The following is a 19126-nucleotide window of genomic DNA, read 5'->3' as shown; positions in this document are numbered from 1 at the left end:
CGGGCAGGCTGGTTTTCTAATGCTAGCCAGAGAATCAAAGTTGTTGTTTTTTTTTTAATTTCCTGACTTTACCTATCCGTTCAGAAAACCTGAACATGCCATTAATACTTAATGTTGCATAGAGTGTTTCCACCAATAATACTTTCCCCAGAGATTAGTCCTATGAGTACATAGGACAGGGTAATTAGGTCTATTGATCTTTGCTACAGCCAGTGCTATCAGAATGGTGATCAACTTTATAAGCAAGATGTGGATATTCATTTTAGCTAAGGAGCTAGGATGGCTCTTATTTCTTGAACATTCTTTGCCCTAACAGGCATTGCCACGCACCTACTAGGAGATTCAAAAGAACTTAAAGCTCTTTTTTATAGTTCCGGTATTAGAGACCAGAGTGAGTACACACTGGCTGTGCCAAGAATAGGAAAGCTTTAAAGTTCAATAGATTTGGCCCATGGGGCAAGTTTCGTAAAGTCAAAAACTCTCTCAGGGGTTCCTACCCTTGCCATTTAAGTTGACAAGTGAATTCTCTGAAAGAGAGTTTCTCAGGTAAAATGTTCAACATAAAGCCCTTTTCAGGAGACTTCCTTCACAACACTGAGCATCAACGTGGGGCAGGTAATAGCTTGTAGCTGGAGATAAGTCTTAAGCAGGAGGCTTTCGTAATCGTATTAGAACCTAGAAAGGTACATAAACAGCTATCTAAAGACCTAGGGAGCCTGGCATGATTGTTTCCTGGATTGGCTTGGATATAATTCCTAGAGTGAAAGAACATGAGCTTGCTGAGTCAGAGACAGGCTCACAGGGAGCCAGAGAAACTTGTGTTTTTTGCATTAAGTAGCTACATAGAGCTCTTTCCTCTTTGGTTTCCTAAAGAGGAATGGGTTTAAGAAAACTTGAGCTCACCTAATCAGAGAAAATGTATGTATGTATGTATGTATGTATGTATTTATTTAGCAAGTGGTTTTGGGCAGGCACACAGCCAAGAGATCAAGAGTCCAGTTATAAGAGAAATGGTCTACTGAAGAAACCTAAGTTCATTCCCAGGCAGTAAGAACAATTTGATATCAAGTCAAGGTGATGTGGACTGAGGGCTTTGATCTTCTCACCTGCTTTCCACTCCTCCTCCCTGTGCCTATCCTCCCTGCCCCAGTTTTCCATAAGGCTTATGGAAATCATAGCTATTGCTTTCCAAACACATCTGTGTATCTGTATACATAGCCTGAGTCAACTACAGTGAGATCAAAACATATTTGAATTTAAATATTAACAGTTTTTTTTTTTTGCTTCTCAGATGGCTTTGGAATAGAAAAGTAACTCCTTCCAGCTATAATGGTGAATGGTTTTGAGACTAAACATGTCTGTCAGGTATACATTCAACAGAGTAAGTATTTTGACATAATGAAGTCCATTAGACACATTCATATCTGTCTTTCATATCTAAAAAAATGGAAATACTATACTTCAATTTCAGTAAAGATTCAATAAGAACTTATCCAAATAATGTGAATGTTTGTTAAAGCTTTGGACAATTCCATTAGTTAAAATACGGCTTTGGGTCGTCACAATGGGTTTTTGTAGCTTTTTTTAATCCCAGAAAAGGAGAATTAGGATCTTTCAACACTATTGTCAACAGAATATCTTTTCCTTATTTGGTTTTTAACTAAAACATTTATGTTAGACTTACACATTCTAACCAGTCTAGATACTTGCCTAAGAGTTTCTTGTAAGTAGCCTCAAAATTCAAGTCATTTAAGCCTGAAATTCTCAAGACAAGTTTAAACTAGCACCCAAACTCTGTGATCAGTCTGGTGGGAATTGTTTTACAGATACCTAAGGGCAGATTTCAGCCTACATGAGCAGTTGTGTTGATTATGTGACTTTAAAGTGACTGGTTTTCACAATTTGACCTTTTTCTCTCAGTTAGCTTATGTGACTTAACCTACACTGTATGTAAATGATGTTTGATGTTAAAAAGGAATGAGTCACACTTAAGCAACGTCAGTGACCATTAAGTAGAATATAAATGACTATCTCTAGTTATGCAATAGAGATTTAAAATCATCCCATAGGAGTTGAATTACATAGGAGAGTTTCTGAAATAAACAGACAAGAACAGAAAAAAACTAATTTCAGTTAGGAAAGTCTTTTTGTGTATTAATCAAATGGATGAATCTCAACTTTATGCTCCCTTTATTCAATTTTGTTTCTTTTTATCTCATTGTATTTACAGTTCCTTCCTCCTTCCCACCCTCCCTTCTTTCCCTCGGTTCTCCCTCTTTCCATTTCTTCCTTTCTTAAGGAATGAAGCTCTGTAATTTTACCTATGTTAGCTAGAGAGATGTAATTAGCTAGAGCTGCATACCAAAGTACAAAGCTTACATTTTAAATGACTCACAGAGAGAGTGACTATATAAATAATTGTCCAAATAGGGGCACTTTTGAGAGTGAAAGGAAGTGCTAAAATAATTAACAGATATGTTGCTCTGTGTAAGAGGTTCAGAAAGCATCTCACCTACTCCTCTTTAGAAATCGTGCTGTGAATGGATAATTATGAATGTAATGCATTCCACTATTGTCATGTATGTAAGAAATAAATTTTTAAAAAGAAAGAAAATGAACCTGAGAATGAAACAGTAGTGTCTGCTTCTGATCCAGGTCTTCTAACTTCCAGCCCAGACCTCTTTCAATTACTCCCCCTGCAACCACTTTAACCACTCTAGCAACCTGGAAAGACATAGAGCATGAAGCCATCTCATTCTTTGAGTTTCTTTCCTGAATAGCTTTCAGACGTGAAACTTTTCAGCAATGAGAAATCCCAGCTTGTTTCCTCCCAAATCAGAGTTTTACAGCTGAGCAGGTATACTGATACTGGTTTGAACCCCCATTGCAACTCATTTGTGGTCTTCTCCCTACTTTTCTGTAGTTTAAGAAGAATGATCAATCCAGAAAAAGAAAAGCCAGTTAGATATTATTAAATGCATTCAGATAATTTAAATTTATTATTTTTCTTTTTAAGTTAGAAGAAAGTAAATCCTTCATTGATTTTTCTTTTTGAGGCACACTTTTCAGACTAGCCATACTTGAGTGATTATTTGCTAACCAAAAAGGTAAAGCAATGGAGTACAGTTTCTCCTGAAGTCATGAACTTGAGCTTGTGCTTTTGGATAAGAGATGAGAATGAGTGAAACTCTCAGCTGTTTCTAACTTATGTTTTGAAACTGAACAGAATGTAGCTGAAAGAAAATGGACCAGAAACTGGGATTAAGTTTATAAAAATAGTGCTTACTGTCCCCTTGTGCTGTTATCTTGTGTATCTTCTTTCATCCTTGTTTACACACTGGATTCATTTGTCCTGGTGATAGACAAGCAGCTTAAAGATACTCTCATTAATGAAGGGGACCAGCTCCAACAAGAGTCTTTCTTACTATAAACTTCATGACCAGTAGTACAGATGACAGAAAACATACAGAAGAATTTTAGGACACAGGAAAACAAGGACTTATAGAATAAAAATAGTGTCAAATCCTAATGGAAATATGGATGTGATGGATACAAGGCCCTTAACATTAAGATCAATAGCTCACTTCCCTTTTATGTATAGTTCAATAATCATTTGTTGGCCGAATAGCATTGCTAGATGCCACTATTGATTCTCCTAGCCAATGTGATTTCTTCCTTTCATTTGTCTAATGACTCTGGTAGGAGATTCTTCTGTGACCAGCAATGACAGCATTGGTGCTTGCTCTAGCACGGACTAGACATTTGGATCACAAACATCAACCAAGTGTAGAAGGCTGTGAAGCTGCAATCCACTGTATATTAGGACCAGCCAGAAATGGGGGAGGCTTTACTTCTTTCTCACTATCTTCCCTCCTTTTCTCCTTCCTCGTTGGTGCCTTCTTTCTAGTGAATTTATTGCCCTGACACTTTCTCTGCTTCCTTCCAAATAAACCTCCGCATTTCTAGGCAAACCAGACACTTGGCTTCATAAGTTACAAATGTTAACAAATGACTGGAAAGCAGCACCAGCATAACTAACTTCATTATAGTGAACTTCCTAGAAAGTTTGTCAATGGAAGTATAAAAAATTGTTCCAATATAGCTGTGTGTTAGTCAATTATTTATTTCCCTGAGTCATTTGCTTCTGTACTCCTCATATTCCTTTTGCACATTTTGTATAGTTGACATTTTACTACTTGGCCCTCATTTTGGTTCACTTCCTCTCCTTACTGTTACAGGCTTGCAGTCTCTTCTCCATATCATTGACCTTATAACATGGAAAGGAACAGGAAAAAGAGAATACTTTGATAAAAGGAAGAAGGGGGATCCCAGAAAAAACAGAAATGAGATCAGTGGAGTAGAAGAAGGGGAGGATGGGAAAAATGGAGGAACTGTGGGAAGAAATTGACAAATTATGCCCTGTACATAAACCCTTATGTGTACCTATAAAGCACCAATTAAAACAACAATAAATAAATAGGAGAAAAACCAGTAGAGTAGAGGAAGGGAAACAGGAGAAGGGAAAGAGGAAGTACTGGGGAGTGAAGTAGAGCAAATTATATTCCATGCAAATACGGTAATGTCAAGATGAGCCCCACTATTGTTTAACTATAATATACTAATAAAAACACTAAAAATAAATAACCAACCCCCCAAAAAAGAAAATAGTTTGAAAGAGAGGGTTCAAAAATGGCCTTAGGTTTGCTGGGGATCTCGTGCAAGCTAGTCAAGTACTCTACCACTGAGCTATACCCCCAGCCTTAAAAAGCAACTTTTCTAATGCATTAAAAATGTCTCTTCATCCATCCATAAGGCCTGTATTTGTATCTGGAAATATCTGAAGTCAATAACTATTTTCTGTATTGAGTATGAAATTTTATTTTGTGCATTATGCATTTTTGTGTGTAGGAGTATGTATAGGAATACAGTACAAACTGTGGGTGGTAGTATTATAAATTTCTGAAGTTAGAATAGGTATTTTCTTGTTTTCTGGTTTTTATAATACTTACTATATCTTGTGCACTTTAAATATATTATCTCATTTATTTCCCACAAAAATCCCAGGAAAGTGTGGTGTCTTGCCCATAGGGTCATAGCTAGAACGTGATGGAAGTGGAATTGGAATGGAGATTTGCCTGGCTGCAAAGTGCCAGTCTCTTTATATTATACTGCTTCCAGACAAATGATTCTGAGTTTTCCTTCTTCTTGATATTATAGCATGTAAGGACCAGGTATATTTCCCCACTGGCTTCGGCGTTCTTACATTTAATTTCTTTATATCCCCAAATCTGTGGCGTCCTTTTTCTATTTATGAAGCATTCTAAGCTTTGATTTGTATTTTGGGATTGTATGAACCCCACCCCCACCATTTTCTTTCTCCAACACATATGGATTTCTTTGAAGAATCAAACTGTCATTTGAGACTAAGAAGGAAAGGCAGAGTGTGTTAAATTTCTCCCTGTCATGAGAGCATGGTTTTCATTAAAATCTACGCTTTTCTTATAGGGAACAACCCTGTGGGCCCCAGCTTATGTTTAATGTGTGTTTTGTGGCTATGGTCTCCTTGCTATTCTTAAGGTCCTTTCATGACTGCTTCATGGTGGCGTAACCAAGTCGTGGCAATGTCATTGTAGTGCCTTAGCCTTTAGCACATGGCTGGTATTGTTTACAGAGTTGCTTTCTGTTAGCTCTGACGTTGCTTTGGACTAGCAGAAATACTTGTGAGGCAGGAAACAAGCTGAGGATGACAATGTACTAGAACAGTGGTTCTTCAACTTGATCTTGCTTCAGAATCCCCTGGAGGAACTTGTCAAAACACAGCTCTCTGGGCCCTTTCCCAGATTTTCTGATTCAGCAGATCTGAGCTGGGTCCAAGGAATTCACATTTCTAACAAGCTCCTAGGCAATGCTGATGCTGTTAGTCCAGAGACAACTCTTTGAAAAACATGGCAGCAGACAATGAAGGGAAATTGGCTTTACCACTTGATATTATCTTTTGCAGATTTGTACATCTCTTGAGTCTGGCCACAAAATCAATACTTAATACATATAAATGATGCTTATTTTGATGTGACTACATCATGTGATGCTTATTCCCTATGCTATCCCTTTTCCAGCCTGCTCCATTGCAAAAAGAGTTGCTTGTGAGAACATTAAACAGCATCTGCCTCATTGGGCAAACTTACCCTCTAGAGTTTTACTCTGTCCTTTGTCTTGTGCCCATGTTTCAGGCAACTGTGTCAGATTCAAACCATTTGGTCTCCCCTGGGTTTGATGAATTGAGAATGTGCAGTAGGGTGCTTTATTCACTGACTTATCCTTCTTGAAAAATGAACCCCCAGAATTTCATTAAAATAAAGATCACAATTTCCACAAATCATCTATATTGCCATGTTTTTTAAATCTTCATACTTCACTGGTACATAAACAAGAGCATCTGTTAGGGTGCTAAATTAAGACCAGGTATTTCTTCAGACTTGAGCCACATACACCTTTCTAATAGAATTTTATATAGCATGTCAAATGAAGAGTGTTCTGCTTTTGGTCACTATTCATCCATGTTGGCTTTATTTTCTCGCCAGAGATTGACCCAGAGACTTCTAACTTAAAGATAAATTTTTAAGTTTTTGTGATTTTTATCACTCCTGATTAATTCTGACAATTCTCTCAGTGACTCTTCTGTCTTTTTCTTGTTGCAAAAGCAGGGGAGGGGGTGGAAATCACATTGTTATATGTCTCTGTTAACTGCAACAATAAAAGCAAGATAGAAAACCTTCCACATTCTGCTCTTAATTCTCTATAGCATAGAAATAATGTTTTATTCAGTTTCCCTAAGTGCCAAATATTCATCCTTAAATCACCTGAAGTTCCTTACTTTCCTTCATTCCAAAAGATCAGATTGTGCCTTTGCCCTATCTAACCAGGTATTAGAGTGTGCTCTTCTTATGATAAACTTTTTTAAAAATATTATGATACATCACATAAAACAGCTATTTGACTTTTTAAAAAATCAACAAACATGGCCAAGATTAAAGTTTGAAATAGAAATATAAAGTGATTCTTCCAGGTATTTGATGATGATGACAGTGAGGATGACGACAATGATGATGATGCAGTAGCAATAGGAAGAGAATAAGTACCATTCATACAGGGCCTGCTATGTACCATGCACTTTATGTATTATTTTTCACCAACTCCTCTCAACAACCTTAGGAGTTAGGTACTTTTACAACTATTAGTATTCTCTCTCTCTCTCTCTCTCTCAACATCTGATAGTTTAAATCTTAAACTTGCAGATTACCTAGAACACATGGTAAGTACTTAATACATGTCATTTGCAGTATATCTTAGTCTACAGGTAATTTTTATCCATATTTCTTTGTAAACTCTTCATCATTCTTACAGATGTTTTACAGTCCTTAGAGTATTCTTCAGGTAGGTCAACTCAAAGTAGGTACTAAGGCTGGGGATCACTCATCAGTGTTGTGAGGAGTTAGATTACTTGGCCGATTGTAGTTGTTGGCTTCCAGTTTTCAGCACTAATTACTGGCAGCCAGACCTATCCCTTTTCATGGATGTTTACGTGATAGATCTTTGCTTTAAATATGATCTTCAGTGGTTTGAACAGGTACTGTACTGGAAAGTTGATTTTGATCCTGAAAGGTTATCAGAAACAATAAACCCTGGCCAATTCAATAAACTATCTTTATCAACCTGGATATTGTAGAAACTTTTCATGTCACATCTGCCTATCTCTTCAAACTCCTTCATCAACCTCCTGCTAGCTGCCATCATACATCTGGTGGTGCTGCTTTCCCCAGTATCCTCTCTTTATAAAGGAAGAAACTGAGTATTGGAATGGTTAAGAAACTGCTCGAAGTCATACACATTAGCAATACTGGAATTCCAATCTAGGTCTGTTGATTCCAAAGCTTGGGCTCTTTCCAACTGGATCATCATTCTTGTTGTTTTTTTTTTGGCAGAACTGTGATAGATTCTTGTGTTGTAATTGAGTACAGGGAATAATGTATTATGAAGCCAAGGAGGAAGAATTCACTGGTGACCACATTCAAAGATAAGCTATCTGACATCTAGCTCTAACTTTGGCCTATAACTTGATTTTATACTCCACTGTCCCCAAGTCATAGACTGCCTTTCTTTCCTTTTACTGGTTCAATTTTTTTCTTAAGTTATTTTTGGAGATAGAGAGTTCTAGGACAGGCCACTCAACTTTATTTTCTTTCCAGTTTGAGATGGAAATGGGAGGAAGAAAGGTGAACAGTGGACCAGAATGAAACCCTGTAGATTGCCCAGTTTGTGACAATATCACAGATTTCTTTCTTTCTTTTTTGTATGTCCATTTGATTTGCAAAAACAAATAATATATCAGGTAATTCAACAAAGTTTATAGCTTAATTGTGTTCTCATATACTCAACATGACTCCAGGGCTAATTTTGACCCAAATGTGCCTGCTTCTGTGTAATCTGGTAAATAAGCAGTCTCTGAAAAACTGATGGTGAAACTCACCTCTTGTGGCACCACTGATACTTTAATCAGGACCTATTTTAATATCTAATGGTAATATTTGATCTTTGCATACAGATGATATAATAGACCTATTATGTATTTGTAAGGAGAACAGATATTTATTAGGGTACATTACTTTCTTAAAATATATATAGTTGAAGAAAAAACAGGAAGTGCAGAATGGCAAAGGTTTATGACAAGTTTTTTTGGTCAGTTTTTTTTTTCCTTTTGTTTAAATAACTTTTTTTTCTGGTTGTATACAAAGTAGAGTCACACCATTTGTGTCTTCATACATGTACTTAGGGTAATGATGTCCATCTCATTCCACCATTTTTTCTACCCACCTGTCCCCTCCCTTCCCCTCCCACCTCTCTGCCTTATCTAGAGTTCGTCTATTCCTCCCATGCTCCCCCCCCCATCTCACTATGAATCAGCCTCCTCATATCAGAGAAAACATTTGGCATTTGTTTTTTTGGGATTGGCTAACTTCACTTAGCATTATCTTCTCCAACTTCATCTATTTATTTGGTCAGTTTTTAAACATTATTTTTAAAGTAAGATTGAGACATATAAGGTTGGGAGCAATTATAATTCGACTTCATAGATATGAACTAGAAGTAGAACTGGGGTTCTTAACACAGGTTTGTTTTTGAAATATCTTTGTAAGAAAACCAATCTGAAATTAAAGAAGGAAAAAGTTGGAGAGGAAAATAAATGGATTCAGTATTTTGGCTTTAGTGTATTTGAGGTGCCCTTGAGATACCCAATGGACTTGTCTGTGCTTAAGAAAAAGATCTGGGCTGGAGAGAGATTTTGGGAGTCTTCATAAGAGGGAAGAAATTATACCTGGGGATGGGATGAGTTAGTGCAGATGTTTTTAAACTACTTGAAAATACAGATTCCCTGGTCCTGCATTTGGAAGTTCTGATTCAGCACAACTGGGATAGAGCCCAGGTTTCCCCCACCCCTCACTTTTATTTAACAAGCTTCCCAGGCCATTCCGATTTGCAGCCAGGTTAGTTCATTGGCTCATCCATCAACTCAGGACTTGGCTATTGCTTTGTTGCCTCCAAAGGGGATCATAAAATGTGAAAGATTCTTCTCCTGTCCTTTCAAAAGAGGGTAGTTTCCAAAACAAAGCAAGTTTTGAAGATATAGTTTAAGGAAATATTTATGAAAACTCCAGAAACAGTGGAGCCATTTCCATTCTAGTCCTGGGTTTATTTGTTTGTCTGTTTAAATAAAAGGAGATCATTTGCTGTGGATTTAACCCAGAAATTGAATGAGTAATCTTTGCATATTTTTTAAAGTCACATAAAGAAGAATTTTTTAAAAATTAGGGTGGATTAGAAGAATTAAAAAAATTAATATGTCACAAAGAAAATATTTTGCAACTATTAGTGTTTTCTACATTGAAAATAGTTTTATTTCAAGAAGTGGACTGCTAAAAATAGAAAAAAAAATTATACCTGGACCTTGAAAAAATTGTCTTTGAATGGTAATGTAAGGCAAATGGCAGTTCTGAATGAGGTTAGGCTAGGCCATATTTGAGTTTGAATTTTGGATTTTTTTTTCTGTAAGGGTTATCTCCACATCTAAATATAAACCCAGGATGCTGTAGGCTTCCTGAATCAGATCTATTTCTTATTTGAGACAGATAAAGCCATCAAGCACTTTTCCCATTTTACTATGTCTTGGGAAAAGAAAAAAAAAACATTCCTTTTAGGTACATTAATTTAAAAGAATTTTTTTAGTTGTCAATAGACCTTTATTTTACTTTATTTATATGTGGTGCTGAGAACTGAACCCAGGGCCTCACACGTGCTAGGGAAGTGCTCCACCACAGAGCCACAACCCCAGCCCTCCTTTTAGGTACATTTAAGGCTTATCTAAGTAGTCAAATTGAAAGATGGAGGGAACAATAGCTATTATAGGCCTCAAAGGTTCAGAATCCTTTGCAATGGCTGTGAACCACCCTTACCTTCTCAGATGACCCCTAATGCTAGAATAGGATAGTTTTGAACCAGGGTAGAAACTTGGAAGTATAAGTTGGTATAAGTTCCTGGTTATGGAAATAAAATAAATTATATGTATGTTGGTATTTTGTTTTGACTCAACCCTACCAGAGTCATATTTTACTTTTTTAATTTCTTCCACAGTGACCTTGCATGTTTCATATATTTCCAAATCTTCTATTCATTCTCTTCATCTACACAGATGTTTCCTAGTGGAGCTGGATATAGTTCCTATTCTCTGGACAGGAATTCTCACTAGGTGGGAAACCCAGTAATGTTTCTGAATGATTGTTCACTGGTGTGTAATTTATAGATTGTTTGTACTGGTAAAATGTTATATATGGGGGGAAGTTTTCAGAGCAGTTCGATATGTTATTTCTCTCTCATAGTAGCCCTGTGAAATAGAGAGGGTAGGGCAAAGTTTAACACCACCATTTTAAAGACAAGAAACTAAGGCTTGGAATTATCTCAGTTTAATGTCCTTGACATTCAGCCTTCTTGTAGAATCAGGAAGAAGGGGAGTGATGGACAAGAGAATATATGTGCACTGACTTTGAAACAGTTTTGCAAATGTGCAGGTAGATCATCACCATCACTGAATTTTCCCATGGGGGAGAATTATTAAGCACAGTCTTGACACCCACACAGTTCATGCAAGACTGTTTGCAAGCTGGACTGAATCACAGAGTTGGCACAATATATTATGTTGTTTTGAATATAATTCCTCTTCTAAAATGCTATTAATTTTTCATGTATTGATGAGGGAGGATCTGTGAGTACGTATACAAACTAGAGTTCTTTGACTTTCCTCTTAATGATAGAGGATCTTTGCACTTAGAGTTGTGCTTTTCTATGTGCCATATTTAATATTAGATTACATGATACCATGAAGTACTATCTATATCCCAACCTTCAGCACATCATTTATTCATCTGCATGTTCTATTTGTATTGACTCCCATGTTGTGGAAGGAGTTGCAAGGTTTGGGATTTATAAATGTTAGAGTTTATAATAAAATGTGTTGAAAATGGCCAACAGAAATGGTAAGGTCAGTAGGCTTTTTTCCCCCTTTCCAGGTCCATTTTCTGTTTCTCAGTAGCATTCTCTCACTATCTTCACACACACACACACACACACACACACCCACACACACACCCCTAACTAGATGGTTAATTAATTCATGTGCAATTAAACTTAGAATGCAGACTTCATGGAGACAACACATAAAAAACAAAAGCTTAAGAGACCTATTAGTGAAGTTCATTTGAGTGCCTGAGGTATAAAGAATCTTTACAGCCTTGACAAAATGTATCTCTAAGTGTTCTTTGTTTAACCAAGATGTGCTAATACATGTTGTGTTGTATTTTAGTGTTCTTGACCTTTTAATTAAATCCCTTGAAATGAAAGTTTCAGGAGATGACATAGATTTTGTTGAAGTTACCAAAGATTGACATTTGTTAAGAATAATGCCAGTTTGGGTGACAGTTTTTAAAAAACACACTTGCTATTTCTTTCCCTAGAGGGAAGAGAAGAAGTGTTTTTTTCTACATGATTTTATAAAATTGTGTTAGACTTTATATGGCCTCACTTGATTCCAAGCAAAAAGATACACATATAAACACGTTAGCTAGCATATCCTGATGAAAAATAAGAGCTGTGAACCTCCATTTATCAAAATAGGGAAGGAAGCAAACAGCAGTTTCATTGCTTAGAATCTTCTCAATTGAACCTGCTAAAAAGTATAAAGTCTATTTCAAAGAGCGTGGGCTGGTTAAAGACTAGGGCCACTTAATCTAATTTCTTTGGCTGCTTCAGATGCAAAGCTCTTGGTGGTGCACATTTGGTGCACATTTCTCTTTGAATAAAATCAAATCTCCTTTGAGAACTTCATTGCTACATTTTTTTTTTCTTGTGAAGTATTCCTTACAAGGAAGTTTCAGAATTCATTGATCAATTCTGCCATTCCTCCTACTCCTTGATTACTAGTGCTCAGATCTACTAATTCATTTATTGGGGAGATTCTAGTTTATTCTGTTAGTAGCTTGTGAGTGAACATGTCATATACCAGTAGATGTCAAATGAAAGCAGGACAGCTATGATAACAATTTAGCTATTTGAAATGGACTAGATATGACTGTTTCATACTCTCCATAGCAAAAGAGGGAGATTTCGATTTGTGTTGGTATTCCTTCTCACGTACATTGGTGGTCTTATTCCATGATGTTCTTGAACTTAGTTGAATTTCAAGCAAACTGCTGATCCTATTTGTTTATCAGACTGGACCCTCCTACTGTACACAGCTATAATGGCTCGCACTTGCAGTCTTTCCAGAATGCACTTAGGAACTTTTCTGCTTTTGCATTTTGAATCTGCAGCCCACTTTATTATTTGCAAATCTATTTGCATTTGCTTTTTCCTTGTTTCTTCTTTTTAAACAATCACCAAAAGAGACTTCAGAACAAAATGAGCCCAAACATACTAGATTGACAGTATTCATCAACTTGCTGCTTGTCTCCTGACACTAAGATAATCGTATTTTCGAGTTGTGCATGCTTGAGTGTTACAATACACTAGATGAAATCACTTAGAGTGAGGCTTTGAATTTCTTACTCAAATCCATAGAAATCTGAATGCCCTGGTTTGTAACCTGTAACATCTAGGCTGGTCTGGAATTTGTAAAATATTGCCTGTTCTCTGTGTTGAAGAAACAGACATTTTTGTAGTACATTCAGTAAAGCTCTTTGGCACTGGGGAGTGCGTAGATAGTGGAGGAGGTCAGATGAAGCCAAAGTCGTCTTTGAGTCACAAGACAACATAATTCTTTTTATCTGATCCAAATGCTGAATTCGACTATTTGGGTCCTTTTTTCACCCTTTTCCTTTCTTCCTGTTTTGCTTCCTTTCTTCCCCTCTTCCTTTTTTCACTGCCTCAGTCTTCCCAAGGCAACCGATCTTTGGCAGGCCAAAGAAAGAAGAGATTAGAGGTACTACAAGTTAAAGAATGTGCAAGGTTCATCAGCCATATCTGGAAGGCTGCTGACATCCATGACAGAGATTTCTCTCCAGAGTCATTAGTGGTCTTCTGCATTGACACACTAGCTCATCCTGATGAAAACAGTGGAGTCTATCCTTCTAGATAAAAGGCTAGATAAAAGGCTAGTGGAAGACTCTTCCTTTCCTTCTGTAGTTTCAGATTGTTGATTCTTTAGACTCCAAAGAGGTTATAGCTACGTGAAGTTTCCTTCTGAGTAAAACATACATTCCTAAACAAGAGGGAAGGCAGTTACAATCTTATCAGAGAGGACTCTACTGACTTTGTGTGGAGGTGAAGAAAGAGGTAGCACAGAGAGGAAATAACTACATTGAAGCTTTAAGGGTCATAAGGAACTGGTATGTAAAAATCAAACAGGGAATGCAAAAAACGAGTTTCTGGCATAGAAATAAACCACAGGATATGATGAAATCACATATAAGTCCTCCTCTTGTGGTGCTCACAGCCAGTAGTATACTTATCCTGACTTGCATTCTCAGTAATGAAGATGGCTTTATCTTGATGTACTGAAATTCAGTCCTGCTGGTCAGGACCATCTTCAGGAATGTGAAACCTGTATAGCCACATAGGACCCTGTGTCAGAAGGGCCCAGCACTTGCTTTAATGCTCTTCAAGTTCCTTTTATCAAAATGTAGTACTGAGATTGGAACCCAGGGCCTTTTGCATGCTAGTCAAGTGTTCTACCACCAAGTCATACCTCAGCCCACCATGTTGAAATTCTTAATACTTTCTGAGTAAGGGTACCACATTTCTATTTTCCACTAGCCCCTCCAAATTATGGTAGGGGGAGTTTCTGCTTGTGTCTCGTACCGCTTTAACAAATATGGGTCTGAGATGAAACAAAATATCCACTGCCCTTTCTTGTACCCTTTCATCTTCTAAATGTCACCCCTACTCTATTCCAGTGAGGGAAACTTCAGATAAACTCATTTCTACCCAATTATAGAAGACTTAATATCTTTTCCTTCCAAGGACTAGTTGCCTTCTAAAAGAGGATAGCAAATAAAATTAACGTGAAAGTCAGCATCCAAAGAAATGAATTTTAAGATGGGCTTTCTAAACAAAGTGTTTATCATAGTTTATAGAAACAATAGTAATATTTGAACTGCACTCTTTACAACTCTTACATACTGCTCCATTCATAGTCCTCTAGCAATCTGATGGTTTATGTATTCATAAAAGGAAAATAAATTAACTAGATGGATGGACCAAGTTTTTTAAAAGGGGCATGTTCATTTCATGACCCATGGAGATCAAATGCCTGTGGTAATATCTAGCAGACTTGGTGGTGGCTGTAGGAGGACTCAGCCCTGTTCCTTAATTAAAATGGAGATTTTAAGTACCAAAGCATACATGAGGGGAAGTAGTGTCTGGCCGAGGGGTCCTGTTCATCATATAGGTGCTGACTGTATGGGCCTATCTAAGCCAACTTGGCCTGAAGGTACATGGACCAGGCTTCTCTTTCATGAACACCATCATTATACCATCTGCCTAACTAGGATCTCTTTTTATTATTTACAGTCTGATCTTTCAGGGATGCAAAACTGGTTTGATCTTTATTTTAGCTAGATAAACTTAAATTGAAGTATAATATCTTAATGAGTTACTGAGCTCCAGTTCAATTTAAAATTATCCTTTTTTCACTTGTGCTAAAGAAGCATTATAAAAAGGGATTTCTTGACGTTTTGACAAACTTTACTGAGAAAAATTTGTCAACTTGAGACTTTAGGAAACTTATTTTTCTTCAGAAAGAGGACTTTTTTCTTAATAACTTTAGGGAGATTGAAATAAGGCTGAAGAGAAATACAGGAAATTAGATTTAACAATCATGTATGCACTTTAGAAACAAAAAACTAAAAATATGCTTGTCCCCTAGTCTTTCAGGAAATCCAGGGAAGTGACACTGGTGATCCGAAAAAAATTCCAGGGGCAGGTAATAAGCAGAAGTTTAGTTTTGTGGCCACAATAACAGGTTAAAGCAAGGGCAGATGATAAATATGGCAGAGGTCTACTCATTTGATCCCTTCTAGACTTTCTATATGCTGAGCATTGTGCTCTGCTTTATGGAATAAAGACAAATATGCAGTTAGTCATCCGTACATCTTAAGTACAGTAGCAATTATTTTGAATCAGATACACTTGGCCCTCCATATTCTCAGATTCCACATCAGCAGATTCAATCAATTGCAGATTCAAAATATTTAGGAAAATAATTGCATCTGTATTAAACACATGCAAGCTTTTTTTGTCATTCATTAGACAAGACAGCATAACAACTATTTATGTAGCATTTAATTTATATTAGGCATATAAATAATTTAGAGATAATCCAAAGTATATGGGAGGATGCACATGGGTTATATACACACACTATGCCATTTGATATAAGGGACTTGAAGCAGCTACAGATTTTGGTGTCTGCAGGTTCTTGGAACCAATACCTCCTGCCAAAACCAAGGAACAACTGTAATAAGAGTTGTACTCTAGAGCTCAAAGTCTAGTAGGGAAGATAGCACCTACTCAGAATATCTGATTGTGGCTGAGGCCATCTTACTATATTTAATCACTTGGATTCCTAATCCAAGGCTCAGGGACAAAATCCTAGGAAGCAGTAGCAAGGCAGTCCAGAGGTACCAGAGTTCTTCTATTCAAGAAACCAAGCCAGTTACTTAGGCAAGATAGAGTGTCAAGACAGGGGCAGAATGGCTGAAACTGAGGTATGTGAATCACAAGGAATTACCAAAGGCCAAATTATTGCAACTGGGTAAAATTCCAGAGCAGGACTAGAAAATGCCAGGGAGACTTGATGCTGAGTACCAGCTCTGGAGGTCACCTTTAGCCTAGGTAGGGCTGGGCTTCTAGTGGGGGGAGGCTGTTATAAAGAGGCCTCATCAGTAGTCACTCAAGAAAATAATAGCAGTGAGGTTGAGTTAGCTTCACTGAGAAGACAGACCTAAAAAGTGTTATAATTTCCAGATGACTTAAAACAAAAAAAAGTTATTTCAGACAATTTATAAATTGTACCACTTAAACTATTGGTAGCTTGAGTCCTCTAAAATCTTTATTCGAGTGGTGACTCCCCTAAGAAATTAAGACAGTGGATACTAGAAAAAAGCACTGAGCTGATCAATAGGAATAGAAAATGTTCCAGACTTAGCAAATGCTCCCTTTTAAGTAGTTTCTGTTTTGAGTCTCAGATAAGGTATACCCAATTTCTAATTACCATGCTTTGATTTAAAACTATTTGTCTTCTCCCAGCTCACCCATTTCTTGGTATTACTATAATCCAAAATCTAACTTGTCAGTATTTTTTTTCTTCAGGCACATTTTTGGATTTGTTCTACATGATGACAAGTCATTTTTTAAAACTGTGGTACTTTTAATTGTATTGGCATAGGGTTGATTTTGTCCTTACAGTTCAGCATACAGAAATGAAATTTTGTTGATATGTGTTGGAAATGGCTTGTATAGCCTTTAAAGTTTAAAAGAGGAAATCTAAATTACTGAAATAATCAACCGTGAAAAATGGCCCTAGTCACTGCCCATGAGAACTTTTGCTCCATGGAATGTACTGGAGTACATGTACTGTATTAATTATGATTGTTTACTTGGAGACCTTTGCAAGACAGCTAGTCTACTGTTTTCTGTATTGTAGCAGTTCAGGGAAATAGAGTAGACTTCTAGCATATAATGTGCTTTTTAAAAGCCTCAAGATAATTTATATTACCTGTAATATAATCTCTTAAAAACAGATTTTAAAGTCCATAAGTATTTAGATGCATAGACAAGATAGTAAACTTGTTTTACAGGGTTTTTTTCCTTTTGAAGGTTTGAATGAAAAATTACACTTCACTGGATAGTTTTCCTGACAATCTATCTTACCAGACCTAAGCCAGGTTGTTCAGAATAGAAGCTGGAAATTTTCTCTCATCTCACCCCACCTTGACCAGACATTGCAACATGAATTTGGAATTGGGACCATGTGTGACCTTTATCCATTTATTTAATATCCAATCCTTGCAAAGCATAAACAGACTTTCACCTTTGTAGTTTTTTATGGCTATGACCACTTTATGTGAATTACCACAAGGGGAGGACATGGTCCCTGACAGTCAGATAAAGGGACATTGTTCCTGAGGAATATAGTGGTTTTGAAAATATTTCTTGCTTCTCTTGATGATATCAGTTATTTTCTGTTTATAATAGCTATGTATGTCTTAGCTACTTAGTTTGTAGAAATAGCCTATGATCTGCATATCAGATTCATTTTGGTTGGCATATCTCAGGCTGAAGCCTTCTTTTTATTGACTGTTGATGTAGTTTGGGTCAGTCAACCAAATGCTTGCTAAATGCCCCTGTACGTATCAGACTGAGGTAAATACTGAGATGTGAAGATGAGAGAGATAGCCCCATATCCTCTGGGGATTCACAGTCTAGTGGGGAAGACAAATGAATAAGCAGATATTCTGTGAAGTATGCAAAATATGTTATCAGAATTTTGTCTACCTCTTCCTTTATTTCTCTATTAGATGGACGTGATATCTTTATTTATTTATTTTTATGTGGTGCTGAGGATCGAACCCAGTGTCTCCACATGCTAGGCGAGCACTCTACCACTGAGCTACAATCCCAGCTCCTCTTTTACCTCTTCTAATCTGTTCTTCAACTGACTACTTACTAAATAGATTTTCGTAAAAATCTTCCTTAAAGTAGATTGAGAGGCCATTAGCATCTTCAGCCACATAGTAGCCAACCTATTACAGGGAAGAGCGTTTTGCAATGGGCATTTTGTTGAAATCAGATAAATTAAGGTTCTGGGATGCCTGAGGCTGTTGGAGGCAGGTTTACAACCCCAATTCATGGTAGTTACTTCTGGTCTTTCAATGAGTGGAGGAAAAGGGGAGAAGCACTTTGAGGTAGAAGAGAAAATAAAAAGGCATGTAAGGTGCCCCTACACACCCAATATGTGCTTTTGAGCCTAAAATGGTGACTGACTCTGATGTAGACTTTGTATATTTTCAGTATGCCATGTTCAGCTGTCGACTCCTTGAATTTTTTCTTAGCAACTTCCACACAAACGAGGCCTCCTTTGTGCTTAGGGACATTCTCAAGCACTTACGTTTTTTCCCTGGAATTCACAGGCCCTGCTCTGTTCTGTGTTTTATTGCTTTCAGCTTATTTCCTGTTCTCTTGATTAAAAAGTAAAGCCTTTGTAGAAATGATAAGTTAAAAATGAAACAGACACCAAGCAATGCTGACTGGTGTCCACACTCTTTCCAGGTGAAGCAAATCCAAGGCAAGTAGGAGAAAAACACTAAAGGGGACCAGCTTTCTGCACATGTCTTGTTCAAAGGGAAAAAATGTGCTTTAGAGGCCTAGCTTTTTCCAATTCTCTGTGGAGTTACTTTGCTAACTTTACAGCTGTTTATTTTTTATTTCATTCTACTGTCTCCTGTACAGATGGAGCAGAAGCCTCCTATGTTGGGTTGGTTTACGTGATGCTAAAAGGGATACATTCACTGGCTCTATCAGG

The 19126-nt window shown here is 37.1% G+C and overlaps 1 protein-coding gene, 1 long non-coding RNA gene and 1 pseudogene across 2 annotated transcripts in view; 1 reads left to right on the top strand and 2 right to left on the bottom strand.

The window, feature by feature from the left end:
• Positions 1-3653, bottom strand: part of LOC125614231 — a 62950-nt gene extending 59297 nt beyond the window's left edge. The window contains exon 1 of the long non-coding RNA XR_007344835.1: positions 3287-3653. This is a non-coding gene — a long non-coding RNA (uncharacterized LOC125614231). The remainder of the gene's footprint in view (positions 1-3286) is intronic.
• The window catches only part of Gpc3 (glypican 3), a 370154-nt gene that overhangs the window by 124675 nt on the left and 226353 nt on the right, over positions 1-19126 (top strand). The gene's annotated exons all lie outside the window — the stretch shown is intronic.
• Positions 7347-8552, bottom strand: LOC107159583 (annotated as a pseudogene).

This window comes from Marmota marmota, unplaced genomic scaffold (genome assembly GCF_001458135.2).
Source record: "Marmota marmota marmota unplaced genomic scaffold, marMar, whole genome shotgun sequence".
Lineage (NCBI taxonomy): Eukaryota > Metazoa > Chordata > Mammalia > Rodentia > Sciuridae > Marmota > Marmota marmota.
Note: the sequence above shows the minus strand (reverse complement) of the source record. Positions and strands in the feature narration are given on the sequence as shown.